Consider the following 26,877-nt stretch of genomic DNA (forward strand, 5'->3'; position numbering starts at 1 on the left):
GGCGCCCTACCAGTGAGTACCAATGTGAGCTACGTAGTGCCCTCTGGTTAGTGCTTTGCAGACGCCAACACAATAAGCAAATATCTCTAGACATCGCGCCTGGTGCGCGCGTCCGTAATTTACGAATGCCGCAAGGCATCTGTTGCGTATGAGTTCTAGCAGTGTCCTGTGATATCTGTTATCAGGAATTCATTGGCCATAGCTAGACGTGACACAACAGCAGAGGGGGAGACGGCAGCGTTCCAATTGCAAGTCCTGAAGGATATGACGTGGCCTCCGCGATCAGCTCCGGCAACGCGCCGGCACATTGCTGGAGCCAATCTCGGAGGTCATGGATTTAAGAACGCTAATGTATCTAGTAATCAAGGAGGTTTATGGCACAAATGCGCCTAAGAAAGTAAAATACCATAGAGGCATCAAGAACTTAGCACTAGAATACCAAGTTTCAATTTTCCTTCTTTTTTTCTGTCTGTGTTTCCCGAATAGTTATGAGAGAAAAACATTATGGTTGGTGCATGTCGTTGCCACTGTTTCACTTGTTTGCCCTCATCTTCTTTCTTTCATGCACTGTCTATTTCGTAGTTTCGCGCTAAAGGTAAACAAAGAAGAGGAAGAAGAAAAGAAAAGCGAAGCCTGGATTCGCATAAGTCTTGCTTCACGGCGTCCAGTGAATGGAAACCGCACTCTTTTTAGCATTTTTTCTACCCCGTGGTCTAGATGTCTTCCTCAAAAAAAAAAAAAATACACTCTTCCGCCGTTTCCAGCCGCGCCACTTGCAGCACAAGTGAAACTGCGGTTTCGGATCTGCTTATTTATGCGCGGCGTTCGCAGCGAACGCCTATTGCGAACCTGGTGCAGTGGACTAGTTTTACGAGCCGCGCCGTAAAACCCGAATGTTTCATATAAAAAAAAGAAAAATACGTGTCCAGAAGGTTTCGAAGTTTCTATTTTAAAACGCAGGGCTGGCGTTGTTTGCTGTAGCGATTCCAATCAGAGCTCCTGTGGCCTAACGGATACGGCGTCGGTCTCCGGAACCGAAGATTGTGGGTTCGAGTCCCACCAGGGGCGGTGGCTTTCTTTTTTATTTTTTTCGCCTGATTCGTTTTTATTTATTAAATTCGATTTTATCTCATATTATTCCATTTGTTTTGACATACCCAATAAAAATGCGGGAGGCTCGAACGAAAAGTGAAACTCTGTTCACTTGTCGGGGATTCAGGCTCCCATCACAAGGCGTACAGGATGACCGTGGATAGTGTACAAAAAAAAACAAACAAACAAAAAACACCCAATACGCGCAATTGTGCTAGCAATACCGCGAGGTGGTACATGACTGTCAGTAACATTACATTTAAATGCAGCCCGTATCAGCGCAACTTTACTGTACCCGCTTGTACGTTAGATTCATTCTTGATCCTCGTGTGGCTTACTCTTTATGATACTGAACTATTGCGCACAAAATACAAACAATAAGCAGCCCTAATTATTACCCACTCGCAAATATTTAATAAAATACTGTATGTTAACGTATGCGTTCAATATTGCGGCACAAACTCATATATTTACGCCCAAGCGTCTGAGTACTCGATCTTGCCAGTAGTGGCGGCGCGAGTTTGTCAACGTGCTAGCAAATATATTTTACCTTTCACTTACACTCTGATAATAATAACTGTTGGAGTTTTACGTCCCAAAACCCCGATATGACTATGAGGGACGCAGTAGTGGAGGGTTCTGGAAATTTCGACCATCTGGCGTTTTTTAACGAGCACCTAAATCTAAGTACGCAGGCTTCTAGCATTTCGCCTCCATCAATATGCGGCCGCCGCGGGTGAGATTCGATCCCGCGACCTTCGGGTCAGCAGTCGAGCACCATAACCGCTAAACCACCGTGTAGGGCATTTATACACTCTGAAACGGCTGTAAACATACGATCGCAAAATAGAAGTTTGGTTATTCTGCGAACTAATTGCCGAGTGCAAGGAAAAGCTCGAGACAACCAGACATAGTTGCCTAATCAGCCGAGAACCAGTAATTTTGGGCGATAATTTCTAACAGACATTGCAGATCACAGTATAAACCCGATCCTGATAACGCGATTCTAATAATGAGGCTACAAATAGTCAGCTGTAGCCTAAGGTATAGCCCGAGGTTATTGGTCATTCTATGTTAGTTTATGTGTTTATTAATTTGATATTTTATTAGAAGTGTCCGTGGCCGCAACTTGAAAGAACACAAGATGTAGAGCCTTGTGTACACGCGAGCGTCATTAAGGAACGCACTAAATAAATAAAAATTTGAGACATCGAAACAACGAATAAAGAATAAAAGAAACGTTTGTTCATCTTCGGGAGATGAAACTTCGATGAACACGCTCCGCACACAAGCTACGAGCCCAATGAAGACACCCACGTACAAACCCGCGATCCACATCGAGTACTTAGAAAACGATTCACTCCGTAGAGATACCCGCTGCAAAGAACAGCAGAGAGGCTGCAAACTTTGCTTTCTCGACGGAAAGAAACATCGGACGTCGCTTCTTCCCTTTGTTCATTATACGTTCTTCCGTTCCGCGCTTGTTGAATTTCTTTACTTGTACGCTCTCTGATCGTTTTTTTTTTTGTTTCCTGTACAGTTTTTCCTTTCTTAGCGCATCAAAACAAAACCGTTGCCACTTTGTACTTAGCTGGTGCGCCCAAGGCTCGAAATCAGGCACTGGCCGGAAAGATAGCGCTGGCAACTGTGCCGTGTATCGCGAACAGTGAAGGCTTGTTTCTACGTATTTCCGAGTTCTCTCCCAGCGTGCTCGCTCGTGTGCGCCTGTGTTTGTATACGTGGGAGGAAGGTAAGGCTATCTAGACGCGAAACAAAGTAAACGACGCAATGAAAACAAGACCGCAGAGGCGCATGGTGCGGTTGAAGAAAATTAAGCAAACTGAGATTACTGCCGTACAGGTGCATCGCGTAATAAGTCGCATAGAACCGAGTCTTGTTTCTCTTCCTTAAAGGAACGAGAACAATCCATGCTGCTGCTTCGGCGTAGCTGGTGTCTCTGAAAATAACACGAAGGCCGAGTAGAAGAAGCGTAAATTAAAATTGACACTCGAAAAAAAATAATAAAACTAGCAACTAGCGCACGTGAGTGAACGCTAGGGGAGAAACCCGTTCAAAACATAAAGCACCGTTTGGTCTAGTAGTCCCAGTTCGTTATTATCAGGTCGAGTTGCAAAGCCGGAAGAGAAAACACGGCACAGTACGGCTACACACGTACGCTCGGCGTATCGGCTTCTCGTTTTTTGACTCTGAGCGACATAAATTTCCTCTCGTGAGAGACAGCACAAAGATAGTGCGGGATGGGAAAAAGAAAGGGTATGCCGAAAGATCAACAAAAGAGAGACAGTTCTAAAAACGGAGACGCTACAACTTATTGAGATAGGCGGGGAGAATGGAATGAAGACGACAAAAAAATAAAGAAGGACGAAGGAAGTCCAGACAATGCGAGTTCGCGCTGACTTCTCGTACACACCACTCTGAACACAAGCTCATAGCACGGAGAAGCCGGCAGAGGCGGAGTGTCAGCGGGTGCCGTAGAAAGCGAAGGTTCTGTAACGCGTAAGGCATGAGAAATGGCCGCGAAGGAAACGCGAGAGGAGAGTGGGAAGGGCCTGGCACGAACAGGAGGGAGAACGAGGACGAGGTTGAGACAGAGGCAAGAGACGTAGCCGAGGAGGGGATCGGTGGAAAGCTGAGGCGAAGGTGCGTGCACAACTACTAGCACCATTACAATCGCCGAGGTAATACCGGCGCCAAGCGTCGGTACGGCGTACGCTTCGCGAAGGCCTCTAGCTTCCTTCCGCAAGACAGGAGCCCAGCCTCCCGACTTCTGTAATAAGAAGTGGCCCCCGAGTCGTACCGCCTTGGAAGGCTCGTAAATCAAGCAACTGGCCGATATGAATCACCTTCTCTCACTCGCGCTGATACTCTCTCTCTTTCCTCCGTTACCTCCTCTCCCCACCAGGGTTCTTGTTCCGAGACGCTCGACTTCATGCTTGAGGTGCCTTTTTTTCTCTTTTTTTTTTTTTGCGGAGGCCGAGGAAGCCATACCTCGCCAGATATCTCCGGCAAGAAATCGTGCTTGCTCGCATTCCTCATTTTTTTCTGTAACAGCCGTATCATTGCTTCTTTCTCTTTCGTTCTTTCTTACCTGTTTCCGTTTTTTGACGGTGTAGTTGTTTACGCTCATACGTCGTTTGTACGTTTGAGAAATTACAGCGGAATTACCCGATATGAGAAAATACAAAAAAAAAACTTATATACGCGTAGAAGACGATTCACCCGACGTCGATTTTACGATTACCTCACGTCGCGTTCAAAGTGCGCTCGCTGTACTTACGACTGCTGAGCTGTACAGATGCGGCGCGCAGCTAAAATCTTGATGTTGGCAATAAAAACGTGAACACGCGCCCGCGTTTCGTTTTCTTTCTATTTCTTTCCGCGGAATATAGGATTAGTAGATACGCATTACCTCTCATACTCACTCTTCTACTTTTTTTTTTTTTCGTAATGTCGGGCGCTGACGATGATTACCTTTGTAATAAAAACACGAAGAAGACTCCTGAAACCTAGTGTGGCCAGAAATAGGCGACTTTGACTTCTTTTTTTTCTTTTTTTTTTCTTTCTAGAGCAATGCATTCGTCGGAAAAAGCAGAGTATTACAGTCCTGGAGTGCGGCGGCCCATCAGGGGTAAGTAATCCGCGTCATTTTCTCCACCTCTGCAGAAATAAAGTTGGCGGAAGAATCGTGTATGTGGACGCCGCGCAAGCCCCGGAAAATCGGCTTTCAACGAAGTTTCAGCACAGCAAGTTCTATCTAATACATAAATGATGAAGCAGTAAGGGCTGAGACCGAGGCGGCAGTAGTTAAGGTAGCGGCGAGTCCGTTTGGAAGTTAACGTTTCGCAGAAGTTAGGTGTAGCCAGCCGCACACAACGCTGCAACTTTTAGCGTCTGAAATTTTCTTCCTTTTATATGTCAATACTTTTCGCAACGTATAAGTCTTCGGCTGATAGCCCAATATAGGTATGGAGTGAGCCGTTGCTCGCCTATTCCTCAATTATTGCGAGACGCACCGAAGTTACCGCGATGGAAGTATTAGAGTGTCATTAAGTAACGGCAAGATCAACATCTGCACCGAATCTCAATTTTTTGGTTATTGACTGTCAAGAAATTACAAATGACGCGTACCTCTGTTCTGCTAAAGCATCTCCTTCAGCTTAAACAAACACAATATCATTTTGACGTCCGCAGAAAAGAGAAAAAAAAAACAGAACAAAAAAGGACCGAGAACAAATCGGGATTCATGCAAGATTTCACGCAATTAGCCAAAATTGAAGAGACAAAAAATACTGGTCACCGCAAACATTTGGCACAAGAAACCAATGCGCATGCCAAAAAGAAAAAAGAAAGAGAATACGCGAATCCGCTGCGGTGGTACAGTGGTTACGGTGCTTTGGCTGCTGACCACAATGTCGCGGGTTCGATCCCGGCCGCGGCGGTCACATTTCGATGGAGGCGAAATGCTAGAGGCCCGTGTACTGTGCGATATCGGTGGTCTTAAAGGAATGCCAGACGCTCGAAATTTCTGGAGCCCTCCACTGCGTTGTGCCTCATAATCATGTCGTTATTTTGGCCCGTGGAACCCCAGATATTGTTATTAGAAGAATACTCAACGTGTTTTCTGAATATCCTTGAAAGACGTGCTCGAAGCGACCGCCTCAGACATGGCGATTTGTTTGCAATAAATCTGGCTGTACAGAAGCCTAACGAATACGCCTCAAACTTTCTCTGTCTCTCTCTCTCTCTTTCCTTTTATTTCGACACACTGCTCATTCTGAGACATTCTCCTAGAAAAGCAGAAAATAAGTCTCTGCATGTCTTCGGTAATGATGCGGCATCAAAATAAAGAACCTGCTACACGCCGCCCAGTGGCTTCTTCCCACAAAGCAAGCTAGCTCGGCCGTAAGCCGTACACATAGAGTAAATCCGCGCCTGAGCTTTTCAAGGACCTTTGAGCGACCGGGTTTTCGTTCTGTCGACTTTCGGGCAGCCGTCTTTCTTAGAGACTCAAAACCCACAACTCTCCGCGTGACTCGCCACCATTAGCGTAGCCAGGGGTGGTGGTGCAACATCCCCTCCCCCATCGAAATGCGTGTATATATAAACGCACGCATACAAGCACACGCACGAAAATACACAAAGCCCCCCCCCCCCTCTACCCCCTCGAAAAAAAAAATGCCTGGCTGCTCTCCTGCTTGCCGCGATTCTTCGCTCTACGCTGAGTTCTTTCCCAATGATCGCAACTTGAACACGCCAGAATAACCAACAAAAGTGACACAGCCGCGAAGCGAAGTTGGAAAAGAACACGGAAGCACAACGAAGACAACAGCCTCCATCACCAGTGGCTGCCTGCAAAGAACCCTCCACCGAAGAGGGTAGAGACGAGCAAGAGCAAGATGGTGAGGATGATCTCGAGAAAGGAGGCGATTTTCTTTTCCTTTAACTATCGGAAAAGGGGTGAAAGTGAGGACGATAGCTTAGGCGTTTGAAAAACGAAGAGTAAGAAGATGCGGGGAGGATTTTTTTTTCCTCGGGCGTCATTCCTCATGCCACAAGCCCGAGCCAAAGCCGACGTAATCTCTTCGCCAGAGACCGATCCCGGGGGAGATTGGCTCTCGTACCACGGTTTCTGCACTCCAGCGAGAAAGGCCCGAGAGCTATACGTGTCACTATTGTTTGCTACCGCCTTGCTGGAGGACGCGAGCCCACCATGAAAGAGTGAGAAGGGGAAGTGCAGAACTGGGCTATCGTGCGCGATGCAACAAACCAACAACGTCGAGGAAGTCACGTACGTAAACACGGATAAGAAAGAAAGAAAACGTATGGGAAAAGTAAAAAAAGAAACAGGTCAGTGGGAGTTAGACTTGTTAGCTCGATACCAGCCCGGTGAGAGGAAGGCTACGAAAAGATTTATTCCAGGGAAAAACAGCGTAAGTACAAAAGAACCGCTGGTAAGCGGAGAACACAAACACTGACAATCTAAAAAAATGGAACGATGGAAAAAAACAGTCACAATAACAAAACGAAAATGCGCGAAGTTCACGTACGAATTAATGGAAAACAAAAAGGAGTGTTGGGTAAACTTGCAAAGGTTCTTTTTAAGTATTTATTGCAGTAAGGTGGTCGCTGCTTCGCTAGTAAATAGTTAACCATCAGTACTGGCTGGAAATATACAATTAATTTGCACTGTAAGAGAAGCGCTGTAGCTTGTCAGTGACGAAAGCACTCGCATTTAATGAAAACTACCTGCTACAACTTTCTTGCAGAGGTGAAAAAAAGGCGCACCGATTTTCTTGTGGGTGGAGGTTATATTTCCTCAATTATAATAAACGCAAAAGCGTTTAAACACGACACAGCAACGAACGCGGACGAGCGCTCGACCGCGCTCGTCCGTGTCTCTTGTTTAAATGTTGTTGCGCTCACTGTTATTGAGTATGGAGTAGCAACTAACTCGAACCATCGCGTTGGTAACTTATATTCACTGTTAGGTTGTAACCTGCTTGTAGGTCACTTCCCCAGGAGTTCTTTCTTTAATGTTTATTTCGTGTTGGCTCTATTGCTTTTCTTTTTCATCTGTGAGAAGAAAGTGTATGCCTGTTCTATCCTTCCTAGTGATATGTGAAAAACTACCGAGAAGGGTAAAAAAAGACGAACTGCATAGTTGCGGGCACTCAGCCAGAACCATTCTTGGTCCTCTGTGCGCGTCTTCCTTCTTTCCCTTGCGGGTGGCAAAACAATTAAACGGTATAAAAGACACTCACTCCCCCAATGCAATCGTTTCTCACAAAGAGATGCATCGCCGGCCATGCGCTATTTTTCAGAATGGACGAAGGAAGCACGTAAATTCGCGAAAATAAGTCGCTTTCTCGGTCGTCGTCACCGCCTTTCACTGCTGCCGAAAGACATATGCATTCGTGCTTCCAACCTTGGCCCCTCGCAAATTCACTCATGCCGTAACGTTCTTTCCGCTGCAGAGATGAAAGAGACCCGTTGGGGAAATTCTGTGCAGCGTTCCTTATGAAAGCGCACAGGCATGACTAAGGGACAACTTCAGGAACAGTGCTTATTTTTAGTTCGTAGCATTCATTCTCAAAGCCTACATTCTAAGAAAAAAAGGCGTACTTTGACTCTTCTTTGCTACACGGGTGACTCTCCTATGCATAACTCTTCAGAGAGTCACGTTGACTCTCTTTAGGAGAGTCGTGGGACGCACGACTCTCCGAAAGAAAGTTAGCGTGCTTTTTTTAAAGAGAGTCACACATCCGACGACTTTCCTAAAAAGAGTCAGCGTGCCTCTCTAAAGGGACGTATACATGGGAGACTCACATGTGTAGCAAAGGAGACACCTTTTTTTCTTAGAGTGTAGCACTCTCTATATAGCAAAATTTCACGCACTTCGTTCTCCAGTCAGTCGCTCTGCACACTGTGAAATATTGTATAAGTAATTAACTAATAATTACAGGGGCTTTGAGATCCGAAACCACGATATGATTATGAGGCACGCACTAGCGGAGGGTTCCGGACGTTTAAATCCCCTGGAGTTCTTTAACGTCCACTTAAAACGCCCGGTACACGGGCCTCTTGCATTTCGTCTCCACCGAAATGCGACCACCGCGGCTGGGATCGAACCGGCGACTTTCGCGTTAGCAGTCGAATAATATGCAAAGTTATCCCCACTTTCAGCTTGCGAACGAACTCGGTGCGCTGATAAGAAAGCGAATTTTCTGCAGAAATTGATATCGACACTTCATTCGCAATGCCTATCATTCCTCCGCAACGGCGTACCTCAAAATCATGTCGCGGTATTGGAACGTGAAACCCCAACAATTGTTATTACTAAACGAGCAACTATAACAGCGTAGAAACAAGTTCCAACGAAATTCGCACGTATTTGCGGAGTTGCCTCACGAAAAGGGTGCGAGAACTACAACAGCAAATGAACTCCTCCTAAATATAAAAGCTGGTATTCGCCAGCGCTGCGCAGACATTGCCAGCGGGGCCCAGTCAATGAAGGCGGTAGCGAAATCGTCGTGAAAAAACAAAAAGCGGGAACGAGGAACTACACGTGGAAAGTGACAAATTCTAGTGGGCGCCAGGCGAAGGACAAAAATAAGGAGTCCACGAAGCCCTGAAGAGGGACGAGCGAAGATGGCCGGAAAAATGAAAGCGAGTAGCAGAGTGAGAAGACGAAGGGAAGAGAAGAGGGAGAGAGAAAGAGAAAGTGCTCGCTTGTTTCTTTGTGCGGGTCAACTCGAGCGTGAATGACGTAACAAACGGCCAAACCCCAGCGTCCCGCCGCGTGTTGTCGTGCGCGCACTCCGTCGACTGTGACGGCAAACTACGAGAAGCACGCAGCGAGCGCCGCGATAAGGACGAAAAAAAAAATAATAATGAAGACAGTGTTCTACAACGCGAGAAACGTAGACAATAACTGAAAGTCCTAGAAAGAAAAATATGTCCGTGAGGCTTCTTTTGTTGTTGCTGTTGTTGTTGCTCTCGCGATTCGGCTAAAGCTATACCTTTGAAACGAGGCCGTGAGACGTCCTCTCCCGTTAATCTTTGTTTCTTTCTTTTTTCTTTCTTTTAACCAAAAATCATCAACCATCACTCCTTTCTCGCTTTCTTCTCGCGCATCTAAGCACCACCCACCCGTACGGCCTACCCGGCACTTGCGCTGAGTAGTCGCCCGTATTTCATCTACTCCTCACTATGATCATGACGCTACGCACAGCTGAGCAGGCGCCTATGGTTTTCCTTTCTATCTCCTCTCTTTCTGTTTCGTCTCTCCAATATTTTTCTTTTCGGTCAACGGAGCAAAAGCAAAGCGAACCAAGCGGTCTTAGTAGTGGTGCAGCATGTACACACCTACAACACTCCGCTCTATATATTTTCTTTCGGGTCCTCCGGGAAATAGCGAAAAACAAGCACACTGTAGAGTGACGCGTTAGCAGAGGCCGCTGCGTCGCAAGAGTGTCTGTCGTTGTTTCCTCGCTCGCAAGCCACCTCGGCGTGTTCTCTTTAGATAGGGTTAATTTTTTTTTTCTTCGTCCTGTTCGACCTTTTTTTGTCTAGCTCGTCATCTATTGTTCTCCAGCGCTTCCTGGGAAGCATTCTCGTGCGCTCGCTGTACAGGGAAACACAAAACCTAAACAACTGGAAAGTGCGGAGCACTCCCTCGTCCCGAACCCTAGGTGCTCTTCGTATACGTCATTAGACGGGGTCCGCTGCGTTAGTTAGCGCGAGTTGTTTACAGCAGATTTAGCAGCAGGCCGCGTTGCTGCTTGCACTGCTTCCGCTTTGTCTCGCCGCTCTCTCTCTCTCACTATCTCACTTTTTCTCCATCTTTTGATCTTTCTCAGAGTTTATTGCTCGTATTCGCATCTCTTTGCTCCTGGTACTCCGGAAATTTGCGCGTCCCTGTCACCGCAGGAATAAATTTGTAAGCTTCTTTCGTTTGCCCTCGTGCACGTCATTTAACCCAGTCGAGAGGATGCGCACGACTCTCTCCCTCCCTTCCTCCATTTCTCTCTCTCTCTCTCTTTTTCTCTATCTATCTTTCGCTCTCTCTCTCTCTCTCTCTCGCTCTCCTTCCACACAAGCTACACATCTCGTCGCGTCTTTCATTCCCGGATGTAAATTTCGAGCTCGGCATTTCATTTCAAATGTCGCGCTCAACGTAAACTTTCTCCGTACTCCGGCAACCTGCGTAAAATCCTCCGCTCCGAAGATGCGCGTCCTCAGTTCACTGACCCCAGGGAGAGAACATTACGCACCTCGACGTGCAGGCTCTCTTCGTCGCTTTATTCTCCAATCTCCCCGTGCCGTGAATAGCAAAATGTGCGGAGCTACGGCAAACTACCTCTCAACATCCCTTGCACCCATTTTCTTTTGTGCAACAGAATGAAAGGCCTGTAGAAGGGAGCGCTGGCATTGACATTACGGCATGTTGGATGGCGGCGACGTTTTCAGCGCCTGCACGAGCGACACCCTTCATTTTCGTCGCCTCTGCACCGCCCCACTAATTTGCTCCTCCAGCGCCGCAAAAGAAACGAATGAACTAACTAATCTAAAACATACAAAATGCAGCCTCTTGAGTGCCACGGTTCGCACGCTTTCAGGTATAGGCCGCGGAAAGGTAGACACTGCGTCTTGATGTTTTCTTGGCTGTTTTCTGCTTTGTTTTTGTTTTTATTTATATTTTTTTCAGAACGAGAAGAAGCGTGTGTGTTTTTGCTCGTGCGTCGAGCGAGGAAAGCGCTGAACATGGGGAAGTTGACGCAAGGTTGAAGTTGCGTAAACGAGCATCGTAAAGGTGTAATTACGCGCACATGCAATTTGCGCACGTCTTAAAGGTGTCAGTTCCTCTAATACGGTTCTCTCTGTGTTAGATCGTTAAAACAAGGAGCAGCATGGAGAAGCCCAATGCTTTCAATGTCGATCTAACGACGACTCTTAACAATCGAAAAAGAACATAGACTGTGGGAGCGTTTAGACACAGTGTAGTGCAATTTTAACGCGAGGCGGAGATTCACTCGATCAACTGTTTTGATGAAGTAAGCAATATCTTGCGTCTGACTCAAATTTCAGTTCATCAAGGCAACGCTGGCGCAGCTTTTATGACGCGTAAGTATATTTTGAATGTAAAATAAGTAATTATCAATCAGCAAACCAGTAAGTATTGATCAGCTACAATGATACGAGTTGTATAAAGTACACGGAGGTTGCTGGGCCGGCTTCCGTGCCTTTCACAGAATTCAATATTGTTACGATCAAAACAAGGCCGAAAAAATTAGTAGATATGAACAGTTTACACATGTTTTAGACAACTAGACATAAAAACATCACTTAGCGTTCAGACAGCATGCCTAAACCGAAAAAGTCCAGCTGATATTGATGACGCCGACGAAGGGACGAAAGTTAACGTGAAGGAGGCGCAGCTCTCAGTGAGGCGTAGCAACTCTTATCAGCTAAATCAAAGGTCGTAAAAGACTCCGGAGGGGCCCGTGGTTATTGATCGCGTCATTGCGTCATTCCTTTGTTCGTTTAATAAGTGAGGGGAATAAAAAACTGAACAACAAATGCGACATCTTCGTTCATATGCAATGGTACTCCCGCTAGCTGTCACTGCTGCATTAAAATGCAATATTCCTTTCTTTTTACTTTTCTTGATGACACCAGCACAAATCGAGTCTGCAGATCGTGTCGATACGAGCACTCGCCCCACAAATATCATAGTTAGGAAAAACGAACAGGGTATTATTATTATAGCTACGGCTAAGCGTAAAAGCATCATGCCAAGCCGTTTAGTTCGCACTGCGACGTCATAAAAGAATTGTTAAATGAAGCGCTGTTAACACGTCCGAGATTCGTGTACATTTATTAGCTCGCTTAGGAAACAGCCCAATTTCGCACAGCCTAGATTCAACCACTGATGCGAGAATTTCAACATGAAAAAAAAGAGAAACAGAGCCGTTTGGGCGTTGATACTATCAGAGTGCAATGTTGCAGTACACGCGCCATAAATCCCCCTACCCCCCCACCCCTCCCCTTTTTTTTTTCATCTAATGACGCGAACGCAGACCGAGACGTAACGGCGCAGTTCATTGATTTGCTTCCCTTTGGGGACACCGAAAGTCGTTATCGCCGCTTTTTTTGTTGTTGTTGTTTCTCTTTTTTTAATTATTACTCTTTGTCTTAAATAGCAAAGCAAAAAAAGAAACAACTGGGGCACTACACAACGCCAGTTGTAATTCTTTTCTTAAAATAGTTCAACAGATATCGAGCTCAGAAACAATCACGGAACATATTTGACTCAGGCTCAGTTTAGGATACAAGAAGTAAGAAAATTATTGGAATCACTGTCACACGGAGCTATACGCTGGGTTCATTATCTATCTATCTATCTATCTATCTATCTATCTATCTATCTATCTATCTATCTATCTATCTATCTATCTATCTATCTATCTATCTATCTATCTATCTATCTATCTATCTATCTATCTATCTATCTATCTATCTATCTATCTATCTATCTATCTATCTATCTATCTATCTATCTATCTATCTATCTATCTATCTATCTATCTATCTATCTATCTATCTATCTATCTATCTATCTATCTATCTATCTATCTATCTATCTATCTATGCCACATTCCTCTTTAGAGGAACTGTGCAATACTGGGCCGTAGTGACACGTTGCTTTGAAGCCAACCTTGGAACATGTCCATAATGAGGTGGCGGAAATTATAAAGACATTTGAAAGATCCCTCCAGCCTTTGCAAATCACACACGATATGCCTCAAAATAACATGCTCAAGTTCCTTGACCTAAAGCTGCTTTTTTCCCCCGTCATTTGTACTGGTTCTATGAGCCGCGGAGCAGGAAACCCCTTTTGCCGTTCGTGTCTGCTCACACAAAACTTGTAAAAAGGGGAATCGCACAGATGAGCCTGCTTGATGCACTCAGGAAGTCCTGTGTGCACCGTATCAGTGAAAGCTTTGGCTGTCAGATACAGCGCTTGGCTACGGCAGGTTACCCAGAGCACTTGACCGTAGCTGTTGCTGAGGTGCTTCTGCGCAAGACGAAGAAGGCGTGTCAGCGGGGATCAAACGGACAAAAACGAGGAACGGGATCTAAGGAAGGTGGCTGTAATTTCATATCTGCACTCAACGTCACACCGTCTCAAGAAGATAGGCGAAAATGCGGGCGTGAGAGTTGTTATGTCAGCCCCCCAAAAATTGACCTACCTGACTTCACCTGTAAAAAAGGGAAAAAAAAGAAATGCAATACACAGCACAGGAACAGATTCGTCCCATGTGCAGAAGGTGTTGTGTACAGGATACCGCTGTCGTGTGGCAGAACATACGTCGGGCAGACGGAAAGATGCCTAAACAACCGCTTAAGGGAGCACAGCGGCAACGTGGCAAAAGGAAGACAAGGGCACCTGGGGCAACACTGCCAGGATTGTGGGTGTATACCGTACTTTGACAATACTGCGGTGTTGTTTAGAGACAAAGACTGGTGCACGCGTGAAATAATAGAAGCGGCAGCAATGAAATGCGGTGATTACGAGTGTGTCAGCGCACCATCCCTTCTCTTATCCCAAAGAGAAATACTTCTTCTAGATGGCAGCTGGTAAAAATGCAATGTAATGAACACGTGTGGTTTTGATCAGAGGAGTGGGTGCTGTTTCTTATTTTCTTTCTTTTCTTTCACTGTATATATTTCCAAGCGCAGATATTAAACGTTAGTTGGAAGTTAGCGCTTGTGCTTGTAGTGTTTCTCCGTGCCTTGTGTAGAAGTTCTGCGCTATAAAACTTGCAATCTTATTCATTCATCTTAGTTCAATGTAAATACTTATCCACAAACGCTGGCAGCTCAGACTAATAGCTAAACAGAATACAAAGATCACTATGTCGAACACATTTCTGAATGCTACCTAGAGAAAGGCAGAACGAAAAGACGATTTTACGATGATCTCTTGTAATTTATTTCTTTATTTTTTATTTATTTATTTAGTCGCATCTCTCAGTCGCAACTAGTATTTCTTTTCATATAGAAAAAATATATACTGAAACTAAAACAGCAAGCTAGCTCCGAGCAAAACAAAACGTACCCCAAACAAACAAAAATTAAGTCACTCGACTAAATTACCTACAAGCAGCTGGCAACACAGATAACGTAAAACGAATCGGAACATACTATATCTGCCTCACACACGTGCAGAGAAAACAACTCGCAAAAGGCCTCGCTGAAATTTACTACACAGACTTCCTTTTTACTCCTAGAACTTCCAACTGGAGCAACGTACCTCTATGTATCTGAAAATTCCGCCTCTGAGCGGACTCGCTTGACTGCGTAAATGTTTCAGTACTTTAACACCGCTGAACATGTCCTAACTCGTTTTCAAACTTACTACGCTTTCAGTGCTTAGTGAGAGAACTAGAACCTTCATTTTTTTCATATTTATTTTGTGCGCTTTGCGGGAAAAATACGGCAGCCATGGTACCAACACCCGTGCCTCCGGGAAGCAGCAATCCGCACTCAGGAACAAGAAAAAGAAATGCCTCAGGATATTTTGTTCTACTGGCTCTTCGAGTCGATAAAAGTGAACAGCGCAGCCTGAAAAGTAGATAAAAGCAAGGGTTTTGAATAAATGAGCCGCAAGAACCTATTTAAGTGGCCAAATTTGTACAATGGTGAAAAAAGTAAGTACGCAAAGCTGACTTACAAGCTACACCGGGAGTTTCCGACGACTTGGAAATTGAAGCAACTACGAAAGTATTTTTTTTTGTACGATTGCAAAAAAGAACAGCCATAGTGAACAAGTGAGAAAGCTAAAGAAGCCATAAGAAGCGCTACGGATGAAACAAACCCAGGAAGTGAGGAGTACAACCCACGGAAACTAGAGGTCATTTCAGCCCAAGGCGCCACTAAGAGGACCTGAAAGGACAAGGACTGCTTTTTTTGTTTGTTTCTAGCCGGGAAAACATAAGCGAGAGGCTGTCGCAGCCAAATAACGTTAGAGAAGGAAACGCCTCGCTGCGACGTTCTGAGCAAGGCCGATCTTATTTATTTACGAACCCTAAGGCACAAGCTCACTTCGCGAAACACCAACGGTCCAGTGGTCACCGTTACAGAACTCGCATTGTCCTCTGAGAGACCTCAAGCCGCACGTGTGCTCACACACATAAGCACACACGTACGTACAGCAACCTAAGGGCTTCCTTTGTCGCCCGGCACACGCCCGTACCCACAACGCGTCGCTGTTATACCGACCGCCATTTTTGTTTCCGCTCTTACGTCATTGTATACCGCTCCGCTAGTGACGGCGCAAGGAGTTCGGGTCAGGCGGCGCGTGTGTTGTTTCTTGCAAGCTTATAACACGGTTGTCCTGTTCCTTGCTAGCCTTCTTCTGTGGTTCCTTGCAACCGAGAAGGAGGCATCTATTGCGTTACAAAAAGGGAAGAGGTTTATCTTAATCAAGATCCTGATCTGCTATTTCGGCCTTGGGGAAGGCAAATTGGTGTAAGGGAAGAGAGGTTATGAGGTTCAAAATGACTGTGTCTGAAGTTTAAGAGCTCAAGACGCTTCAAAAATCTAAAATTCAGACTTGACCCGAGCAAGGATTTGATGAGAGCCTTGAGAATGATACGCCTACGACAAGGGTTCCGCCAAGACACCAATAGGTCCTTTACTGAAATAGCTTAAGGAACAAACTTCGACAGATGTCCTGCCAGTGATTGTCCATGAACAGCTCGGCATTGTAAAAGCATCTTACAACACCGACAGCGCTTTCCAGGCATGAGCAAGCGAAGACGTGTTTGGTCTGGCAAATGCCTGCACGCTCTCTCTAACCTGCCTGTTCAATCTCGCTTTCACGACGATTTTTAGTAAAGCTACTCACCATAGTAGCATGAAACGACAAGCTCGTATATATGCGCACCTCACGTTGAAAATTACCGTCGCAAACTAAGCGCTATCATCAAAGGCAGTGCTGTAATCAATAATGAATTTGTTAGTTTCCTAAAACACTTGCTTTGTAATCATGCACCCCAGAAAGTTTGTATGAAAACGAAATTCGGTTAATCTTGCAGTGATACGAGCAAACCAGCCTTTTAACCTATTCCATTACCAAAACATTGTACGACTTGGGGCACATAACTAGGCAAAACCTGCTGCTTATCTAGGTGCATTCGCGATAGCTACAGGCTTGTCGGTCCAATTCTGTTTGTCGAGACTCCCTTTTCCTTCAGACGGTCATTCTCGCGAGACCTCGTTCTGCCTGAGAAACACACCCCGACAGCCGCGGAGCGAGGAATGCGTCAGCGGGATAGGTAAGGAGGCGAAGGGAAAGATAAACAAACGGAGCCGCTGCCATATTGTCTCTTGCTCGTATCGCAGGTATTATACGTTCTTTTTTTTCTAATCTTCTTTTGTTTAGCGCGCCCCTGTCTTAGAACCCAAGCCCCGTTTCCTCCCACACACCCAGTACAGCCACCCGCCTCCTGCTGCCCGTCGCGCCAGCCTCGGGTGATTTCGTGACGTTTCCTATCTCACACCCCTGCTTTCGTCTTCTCTCTCGCTTTCTCCCCTCTCCTGTGCACGCCCAACCGTTAGACCGTGTCGACGCTAATGGCGGCCTAAACGATTTCGACGATCCGCTGCTGGCGCCCGCATCGCGATACGCCGCAACTCGCCGTCTCTACCGTATACGGCCATAGCGTCTCTCCCTCAACACAACGCGAACACATGGTTGCCGGCCGTCTGCTCCCAGAACTGAGCTAGGCCTACACACAACAGACGACGAAACGAAAAGAGCCAGAAGTTTTGTAGAGAAACAACTGCAGAACCAAAAGTAAACGGCGAAGCGGTTAGAAGACAACTGCAGTCATGTTTGTCCGAGCGCCCTTATTCCCGCATTCTGTGTCTTTCGAAGCGCCGCTTCTCCACCGTTGGTAGCCGTCTCACGGACGCGATGCGATGGCTGCCACATCAGTTGTGGCTCTGGCTTCTTTGCTTTCATCACTTTCTATCTTTGCCTTTCCTTCCTCCCTTGCCGCTGTGGGACCGCCATGTTCCGTGCCGTCCACTCCCATTTTCGCTTGTGCTTGCGACAGTGGCGCCAGTTTCCGGCCTGTCCTTCGGGCTCTGATTACGCCTTCTGTTTAGATTGGGCGGCAATCTACGCAGAAGCTCGGCAGAGCCGGGCTTCGTTGTTAGATGGGTTCATTAGGGCTTTAGTGATGGGCCCATCGCTAGAGTGTTGGTAACGGCCCTTCTTGTTCGGGAATTAGAAGTTCGCCTGCGACCTTCTGCGGGAGTCGAAGCCGTTGGTTAGGAACAAATGTGGCATTTGTGCTAAGAAAGCATAAAAGATTTAAGTTGGGTCGCTAGCCACCAACCCGGACTTTCGTTCCGAAATAAAAATACAGAAGCATTGAATGAACAAAAGCTTCCAGAGCTGTTGCTTCGTTCTGTTTGCTGAGCAACTGCTCAAGAGTGTCTCCTCCTCGTTCAGGAGCATAACAAAAAGAAAAAAGGTGTGTTCCTACTGAGTAGTCTACTTTCCTAGTTTTCTCGAGGCTTTAAATAGTGGACAATTGTCTTTTGTTTTATTGCTATAGAACTCACTTAGAAATAGTTCCTCGACTACCCGAACGCTCTGTCTGCCATGGATGCCTTCCAGCTTTACATTTTTTATCAATCTAGAATGATAATTGTGCAAAATGCATGATAGTTTTGAGGAAGAAGAAATCATCAGCCGCTCAACCAAAATTTCGTTCGAGCAAAAGAGAATCGCTGTGTGTGAGCCCAGTTTTCCTTAGCGAAAATACTAGGCCCATGGCCGACTAGGATAAACCGTAAAGCAATGAAAGTGCTCCAGCGTTATTTTGAAGACACTAATATTTGCGATGGCTACTGAGTTCTTGAACTTGTACGACTGTAGATATATATATATATATATATATATATATATATATATATTTATTCTGTTATCTTAACAACTATGTGGAAAGGGGTAGCCGTCACCAAGCAATGGTGACAACAACTCCTTCATTTATTTTCTATTTCAATAAAAAAAAAGAATCGCTGTACAACCAACAGCTTCCACCAGCAAGGAATACTGCTCATCATGTGATCGCCAAATTATTTAGGAAAAGGCATACTTTCTCCTCGTGATAATAAAGCATTAGAGCCATAGCTACAGTGTGAAAGATACAACAATGTAAAACATTTTCACTTTCAAGCGGTGGTAGAAGGAGCAAGCGTCGTATTCGAGAACAACACAGTCCAGAGGGCCCATGATGCGGCGGTAGGTCTTGGCCTGACTGTCCCTTCGTGGGAGCGGCCCGCCGTGCGCTAGAGCACACGCCTCCGGTCTTTTACTAATAAAGTTTTTCCAAACCAAACCAAACATAGTATAACAGCACTGAATATCGTTTTATTTCAATCTGCGCTCATGCCCACACTCCTCGTGGACTCTACTTAATTAGGAGCGTAGAAATATGATAAATTATCGTTGCTACGAAGTAGCAAGCCACGCCTTCCGCGGTGCACCACGCTGCATATTCAATAACGAGCAGCGAATGCTAATGAAATCTTTAACATGTGAGGCACACGACACACGGCCTTCACGTTGCTGAGGATCTACCATCATCCTATGTATTTAGGGAACGATCTCCTCGTTGCACCTGCATGTATGTGCGATTTTTGTTCACCTTTTATAGGGTAGCAAAGCGGGAGGAATTTGATGGTTCACTATTCATGACGTCAGCCTATGTTTACCGTCACAATTAAAGCCCTTTCAGTCTAACCTAAAACAGGATAAACGCTCCAAAACTTTACAGCTGTTTATAACAGACGCCACAGTGGACACCATTATGCTGAATTTGACCACTGGGGGTTTGGGGCCGCTAAGTGTTCGTTCTCGATATCGTAAACCCCGAAAAGCTAAATCCGCAGCTGCCTCAATGTTCATCAACGTAACTACGCTCTTCTGTGGCCCTTATCCGCAATATGTTACCGCAGCAGTCGCATCTCCATTCGCCTTACGTCACGTTTAAATGATACTCACCCAGTCAAACGGATACGATGTGTTCAACGGCCACTTCCTCATCACCTAATGTTTGCTCTCGGGACGGCACGTGAACAACCTACTACGGGAGTGCTTAGAGGACAAGGACCCTATGTATAGCCATTGTCAATCGATCAACTTCGCTCTTATCATTTCCAGAGAGCCCCTATTGGCACAGACAGCGAGGTAACGAATGTAAGCGCCTGCGTGGGCACGCCTGACCATCACCGCGTTCCTCGCGTCTTGTGTCTGACGGGTACGCTGAGAGCATGTGCAAGAAAAACACTGTGACGTCAGCAAGTGGCTGTCAGTAAGATGAGGCCCGTACACTGTGAGCAAAGGTAGACAAACATTGCTGGAGACAGGGGGACGAGTGACAGCGTAATATTCGGCTTGCCACCCTAGTGTAGGAGAACATAGGCTGAAGAAGACACTAGAATGTAAGATAGAAAACGTGGCAGGGGCAACAGGACGATATCAGAAGTACTTGAAAATAAGATAAAAGAACTTTTGTTTGGACTTCGGCCGCACACTTAGATAATGACATTTGAAGATGCCACATTTGGTTGTATATGATTTAGGTACCGACGCTTCATGGTAACTGCGCTTCATGTGGATTCCAAAACGCGAGTAGAATTGGCCTTTTCTTTGTGTGTGTGGTGCACTTCATGGGAAGTGAACTGTGGTTTCCAGAGCTGTTATCGGGTCGGCATCAATAACACTTTTCGAGCTACAAATGACAAAAAAAAGCTCTAGCTATAAAAAGGCCATACAAACTACTTTATAAACGTATAACCGAGGCGAAATATAAGCTAGACTATTATTCATTTTGAAATAATCTTGAAAAAAAAAAACACTTTGCGTGAGCTACCGTGCTTGCACGTCTTATATCTACACCGGCCAAAATTTGCCAATGTTAGGTAGCGTTAACTAAGTGAATGCAAATCTTGGCAATCCACAATTGTGTCAATGTACAAAAATGAAAATCTGTACTAGCCAGTATCGGCCTCACTTCATTAAACGTTTCGCGTGCTAAGACATTAGTTCCCATAAGAAATTTCGCCTCAATCTTGGAGGTATCTTCCGTGACCTCTTACACTCGCGGTCCGCAACAGCGAGCGAGTTCCGAAATCTCAAAGGCAGTGCAGTCAAACAGGGCGTCTAAGCCTCGCGGCTTCAACTACCGTGTTTACTTGCATACTAGCAGTGCTTGTCAGCACTGTGCGATGTTGGATAAATCTGCGCTAATGTCGGCTTGTGTTGGTTAAATAATGCCTAATTGTTGCTATCCGCTGTTATGACACGAAGTCCGCCTCTCTGGTACAGTGGTTACGGTACTCGGCTGCTGAATCGAAGGTCACGGGTTCGATCCCGGCCGCGGCAGTCGCATTTTGATGAAGGCGAAATGCTAGAGGCACCTGTACTGTGCGATGTCAGCACACGTTAATGGGACACTAAAGGCAAATAAAAATTTATGTCAGGTGGAAAGGTAAATCTTTGAGAGCGTCTAAAACGTCAATATTATCAATAGCAGAGCTCTAGTAATCATTAGATAAGGTAAATGTAGGACACTATATTCGCCGCCAGTGGGGCGTTTTGGAACGAGCCCGATGACGTCAAGAGTCCCCAGTAGAAGTTAACACTAGCATTCAAGCTGCTTATGTTAAAAAAAAAAGAACATTCCGAGCATTGCAAGACGTATAAAATGCTGCTTGCGCGTTTCTGTTTGATTCATGAAAAACCACTTGACGTTACAGTGGAGAACGGCGCGGGTTGTGCAAAAGTTCCGTTTTCGCAGGGCTGCGCTGCTCTCGCGCGCTCGCGTCTCAGTGGTATTTTCGTTATTGCGTACTGCTGCGTGTGCCTTGCACGCTCATAAAAGTCGCTCTAAAGGAAAGTTCGACAAAATGCCGTGTCCATGTTATGTTGTGTAATGTGCCCTTCAGAGCAGAAACCACAGCGTCGGCTGCCGGGTAGTAAAGGCGGGCTACGTTCGGCAAGGCAAATGCTACGCCAGAAGGCCTTTTCAGGCGCACGATTTGAAGTGCACTAACGCTTTGCGGACCACTAAAACATTATTCTCATTCAAAACGAGCATTTCCTTAGCACGAAACAAGCAGTACGAGGTTTCTATTTCAACAATCAACGTTGACTTAACATTTTCCTTTATTGTCCCTTTAGAGAACACCAGACGGTCGATATTCCCGGAATCCCTCCCCTACGGCGTGTTCATAATCATATCGTGATTTTGGGCCGTAAAACTACAGATGCTATGTTATGTTATGGTGTGTTGTGTTGTAACACTTACATCGTCTTCATTCAATTCCGTTCCAATAATTAAGATGTCTAACCTTCTCTTTTCAGACGCTTCCGGATCCCCATTCGTTATAAACGTAGCGAAATTCGATTTACACGCTCGACACATTTCCTGCGCTGAGCCATGCGGGCCTCATTTCTGGAGAGTACAAACATGAAGAATAGGCGAGAGTGCATCGAGAGAAAGCGCGTGCGCGGGGCGCGCACTTCATATGGCGTCTCTTCTGAATACCCGTCCGAAGGAATTACGACTTCTTTAAAGAGAGGGGGTAGGCACATTTGAAGGGGTATGAAACACGATATAGCTCTCCGCTTCAAGTGCTCGCAGACACGCTAACAATAGCGCCGCTCGCAACTCCGCTGCATATTATACGAGCCCACAAAGGGACCCGGCACCGGTGACAGCCAGGTTTTCAATTCCAGTAGAAAGCTCTCGCGGAGCCAGCGGGTGAGCCGTGAACTATGAACCTCCCGCATTCATCAGTTACGACTGCCGACATTCGAGGAACTTCTCCTATTACTCAATTTCAATGCGTGTCAGACATTTGTTGTTGTTTTTTTCTTACCGGCGGCGAAGAAACATCCACCGTGAACGCACCAGCGCTTGAGAATCCTCTGGCTAAAAAATAATAGCAATAACGTTGGATAGCTGACCACACTTGACGTAACTAGTGCTTCAACGACACTCAAATGCATGGTAAGCCTGTAAGTAGCCTTTATTTTGTAGACCGCAGTTTAAATCGTTATTATGGGACATATCGAACATCCCCTTAATTTCAGCGACAACGAAGATGTGAATGTAAATGTCATCAATGCGTAAATGTTCCTTAAAGGGGTCATGAAGCACCCCTTGGGCTGATTGAAAAAACACATCCTGCGGAAAGCTGACACGGCTATGAACTGCTCTGCCAAATATTACAGTCGTGCGCGCCGCGTAATGGCCACAAGCGGAGCGCGAAGTTGCCGTTTCCCCAGGCACCCTCTTTTCAAACAGAGGCCGGTTCTCACTCTCGTCGGTGGGCGGGGCGTCTGTCCGCTGTACGTCGCAAGAGACATAGCATGCTTATTGGCCGATAGCCGACGTAAATCGAGAGCGGCGTTCGGATCAGATGCGCTTCTTGCCGCGGGGTGCCGCCACTTGCCGGCGCCGCACTCCTCAGTACACGGTAGCCGCACTCGCGCAAGCGAATCACAGCGGGAGAGCGATCGCGTTTCATGACGCGCGCTGGCGTAACTTCTTTCCCCCATGCCATCCCTCCCTGTCTAGCTTCCAGTGCGCTCGCCGGCACGAGAAAAGAGAGAAAGCGCTGGGAGCCCCCCGTAACTCCGCTGATTCTTGACGGATTCGAGAAATTTTTGCGGCAATCGATTCGGGAGGCAGTATACTCCGATACTGAGGCCATTAGATCATTACTTGGAAAAGTGGTTCATGACCCCTTTAATCATCTCTAGAAATACAGCATACAAGAAAAGAAATTACTGCATGACCCATTTGTTTTCTCGGGTATCTAAATTTTCAAACAGTGTGAGACTCAAAGGACGTACAAAAATTTTACAGAGTGACGAGTCATCCGTGTAAATATTTTTGAGGTTCTGTAAGAGCAAATGCAAAATACATGCTCGAGTTTTTAGCACAAAAAACCTAAATTATATTATTTCAGCATTCTGGATTTCGCGTCAAACTTCCTTGCCTCATACTATAATGTTTATATGTTTCTTGTAGAACACAGCAGGATCGTCATTATGGCTTGGAGACACTTGTGTTACTCATATAAGGTGTCATTCCCTTGAGCACTAATAAAAGAGAATGAAATTGTGCTCTAGAGGTCAGGTGCTAAAATAAGCTTGAAAAGATTCGTATGGTGTCTGCTCATAAACCGTTGCTGTTTCCTTCGATCTCTTATGACCACCTGCTAGCCTTATTGTGATCACCACATCGTGATAAGCATCCGTTCCTAAGCGCTATCACTGCCATTACATCTGTAGTTAATTATGAGTGTTAAGTTACTCCTACGTTCTCGTTTTCGTTAAAATGCTTTATTTTGAGACAATATCTAAATTGCCTTTCATATACCGTTTGCCGGAACTGCAAAAGCGAGAGCACTGAGGTCGTCTTTCGAAGATAGGAGCGCTGAAAGCAACGAGCATGCCCATGCTGACCTCTTGCTAAAAAAAATTCAGGAGCTCTTCTACCGGGGAAATGGCGGCAAGCGAAGCTTGGCGTCTGACGTACAGTCTTTCTTTCTTTCTTTCTTTCTTTCTTTCTTTCTTTCTTTCTTTCTTTCTTTCTTTCTTTCTTTCTTTCTTTCTTTCTTTCTTTCTTTCTTTCTTTCTTTCTTTCTTTCTTTCTTTCTTTCTTTCTTTCTTTCTTTCTTTCTTTCTTTCTTTCTTTCTATCCCATTGCGCAATGATCCCTCCTAGCTATTTCCCTCCTCCGTGCCGGGAATTGGACATTCATCCACGTGCTTATCAGCGCAACACTTCAGTTGTTACAGGCAAAAGCGACGGCCACGCGTTTATATCCAAGCAAGAATGAAATGTGGCAACGTGAAATGACACGCGTCTTCGATAAAAGATCAGATCGTCATATCAGAAACGGCTGATTCGCACGACAAGCCCACGGTCGAGAGAGCATCAATTACCGGAAAACGGCGCATACAAATTACGCATACGGCTGGCACACCTTCGAGGGCTGCATTTCTTTACGCTCACCAGCGCCGGGTCTTTCGCGTACAACGCCGCCGCCATCACCGAAATCTGCAACTCATAACAAGCTCCGCTTGATAAACTCGTTCTAAGATACAATAAGAGAACCTTTCTAGTACGCATATTCGAGTTACGTGGCATACACTAGGAGTGGAGACCTGAAGACACCCTGACCTGAAATTGTTTTGTCTTGTTTTTTGCGGTCGCTTGAAAGCGTCGACAAGATTCCCTCCAAGCGATAATCACTGCGATAATCCTGAAAGGTGGCAAGCAAGGAAAGGAGGCTCAAGTGCCTACATGCGCGCGCTCTCGATGCAGATGCGGGTCAGGTTGCAACAATTCTTCGGACGACTCAAGGACGACACGCATTAACGTTCTTTCCTAAGCTGTAACGGTACAGCAGAACAAGCTTGCGTAACGAGCAGTCCAGCGATAGCAACCAGAAACAAAAAGCGAAGACAGGGAGGTCAGTGAGAAGCGACAAACACAGAAGAAGAAGGCACCGCTCCGGGCTCCAAGACACGTATGGCCATGGGAGAAGGACGAGGCGAAGGGACGGCCGAAGAAATCAACAGGCCCAAGCTTGTTCGGGCGCCCAGCTTCAAATTAGGCAATCATCCGGGACCCCTACGCGACATGCACGGACGCACGCAGAAAAGCATTTTATCTTTCGTGTATTTACTTCCTTTCTCGCCCGCTTTGTCTTTATTTCTGCGTTAGCGCTTTTCCCCCGTCCCTGCAGTGCAGAGCGAGTGCAAGTAAACACGACGTCCAGCGCGCTGAACAAAAATTAATTCCCTCTTAGCGAACGAGCGGGCGAAGCAAACAGAAGCACGCAATAAGCGCGAAAGAGAGAAAGAAACGAGGGCGATCAAGCCAGGGGCAATGGAGTCCGGCGGCACAGATACAGCTAAGCCGCACGGACGCGTGCCGCAGCACTCTCTGGCTCTTTCTCTTCCTTTCTTTCTTTCTCCGGGTGTCCGCTCACATCAGCTCGCAGCCAAGGCGAATGGCACGTACCGCTGATCATTAGCGCGACGTCATCCTCCTCCCACCTGATTTTTCCCTCCCTCCTTCTCGTCCAACCCTCCATTTCCCGGCCGTGCGCCAGCAGACACTACCATTGTTTTTGGTTCAGTGACGTCCATTGTTATTACACGTATACACACACGCACGGACGTATACACACACAATGATGTACCCCCCCCCCTTCCTCTCGCCGGTCGGACCAACGCGCCGGCATCAGGGTTTCTCTCAGTAAGCTCATCATTCGTTCTTCATTATTTCTTTGTGTGCTCCCAGCATTCTTTTGCTGTCGCTTCGGTCGCTCATCACGCTTCCCGAGCCGGCTGCCGCATGATTGGTCCGGCGCGCAGGGAGCTGCTTACGCGAGCTGGATTTCGGAAACGGCGCGTGCCCTCACTTCAACTTCCTTCTCACCTCCTCCTCCTCGTTCATCCTCCTCCTCCTCTTCGTCTTTTTTGAAGCTCTGCGACCCTGCTATAACACCACTCGCTGCAAAAAGAACTTACGCCCAGCTCGCTGTGCCATAGAAAGATGCTACTGCGCTGCATTAGCGGCAGCATCGTCGTCTTCGCTCATCAGGCTGTATGACCGCCCACCCTCCGGCCTGCCCTGCCGTCTCCACAGCACCCTTGTCCCTTGACTCCCCTTCTACTCCCTTTCTTAATCCTGCAGCTGTCGCTTTCTCACACTTTTTCTCAAGCTCACCCCCTCCTTCCCACGCGCAAATCTAGGCCCACACTGCTCGTTAATGCCGCCTTTTTTTTTTCTTTTTGTTCGCCACTCATAATTCTCAAACAGTATCATAGTCCGCCGTGGCAGCTTTATTATTTTACTCAACAAACTTCAAGGCTTCTCTTTTCGTCATTTACTTCCACGATGTCTCATCGCGCGGCTGCTTGTGTATTATAGTCGACATTAGGTCGGCTTAATTCGACACGCGAACGTCCTGGTGTGTACGTGTAGGAGAGAGAAGGATGAAACAGAAATAAAGGGCGCGTACGTGATAGGCCACGATTGTTAGAGGGCTGGCGAGAAAAAAACTCAACCAGTTCAATCCCGTGAAAACCGTCGGACAGCCAAGCCTGACAATATGGAATATTCCGTATTCCGTATTCCATATTGTCAGGCCTACC

General features: G+C 46.3%; 1 protein-coding gene and 1 non-coding gene across 2 annotated transcripts in view; one reads left to right on the top strand and one right to left on the bottom strand.

Annotated features, from left to right (window-relative positions):
* LOC119396506 (glutamate receptor ionotropic, kainate 2) overlaps positions 1 to 26,877 on the bottom strand; it is a 347,512-nt gene that overhangs the window by 153,510 nt on the left and 167,125 nt on the right. The window lies entirely within an intron of this gene.
* Trnar-ccg (transfer RNA arginine (anticodon CCG)) lies at positions 996 to 1,068 on the top strand. Its single transcript has one exon. It is a non-coding gene; the product is annotated as a tRNA-Arg (tRNA).

This window comes from Rhipicephalus sanguineus, chromosome 6 (assembly GCF_013339695.2).
Source record: "Rhipicephalus sanguineus isolate Rsan-2018 chromosome 6, BIME_Rsan_1.4, whole genome shotgun sequence".
In the NCBI taxonomy this organism is placed as follows: domain Eukaryota; kingdom Metazoa; phylum Arthropoda; class Arachnida; order Ixodida; family Ixodidae; genus Rhipicephalus; species Rhipicephalus sanguineus.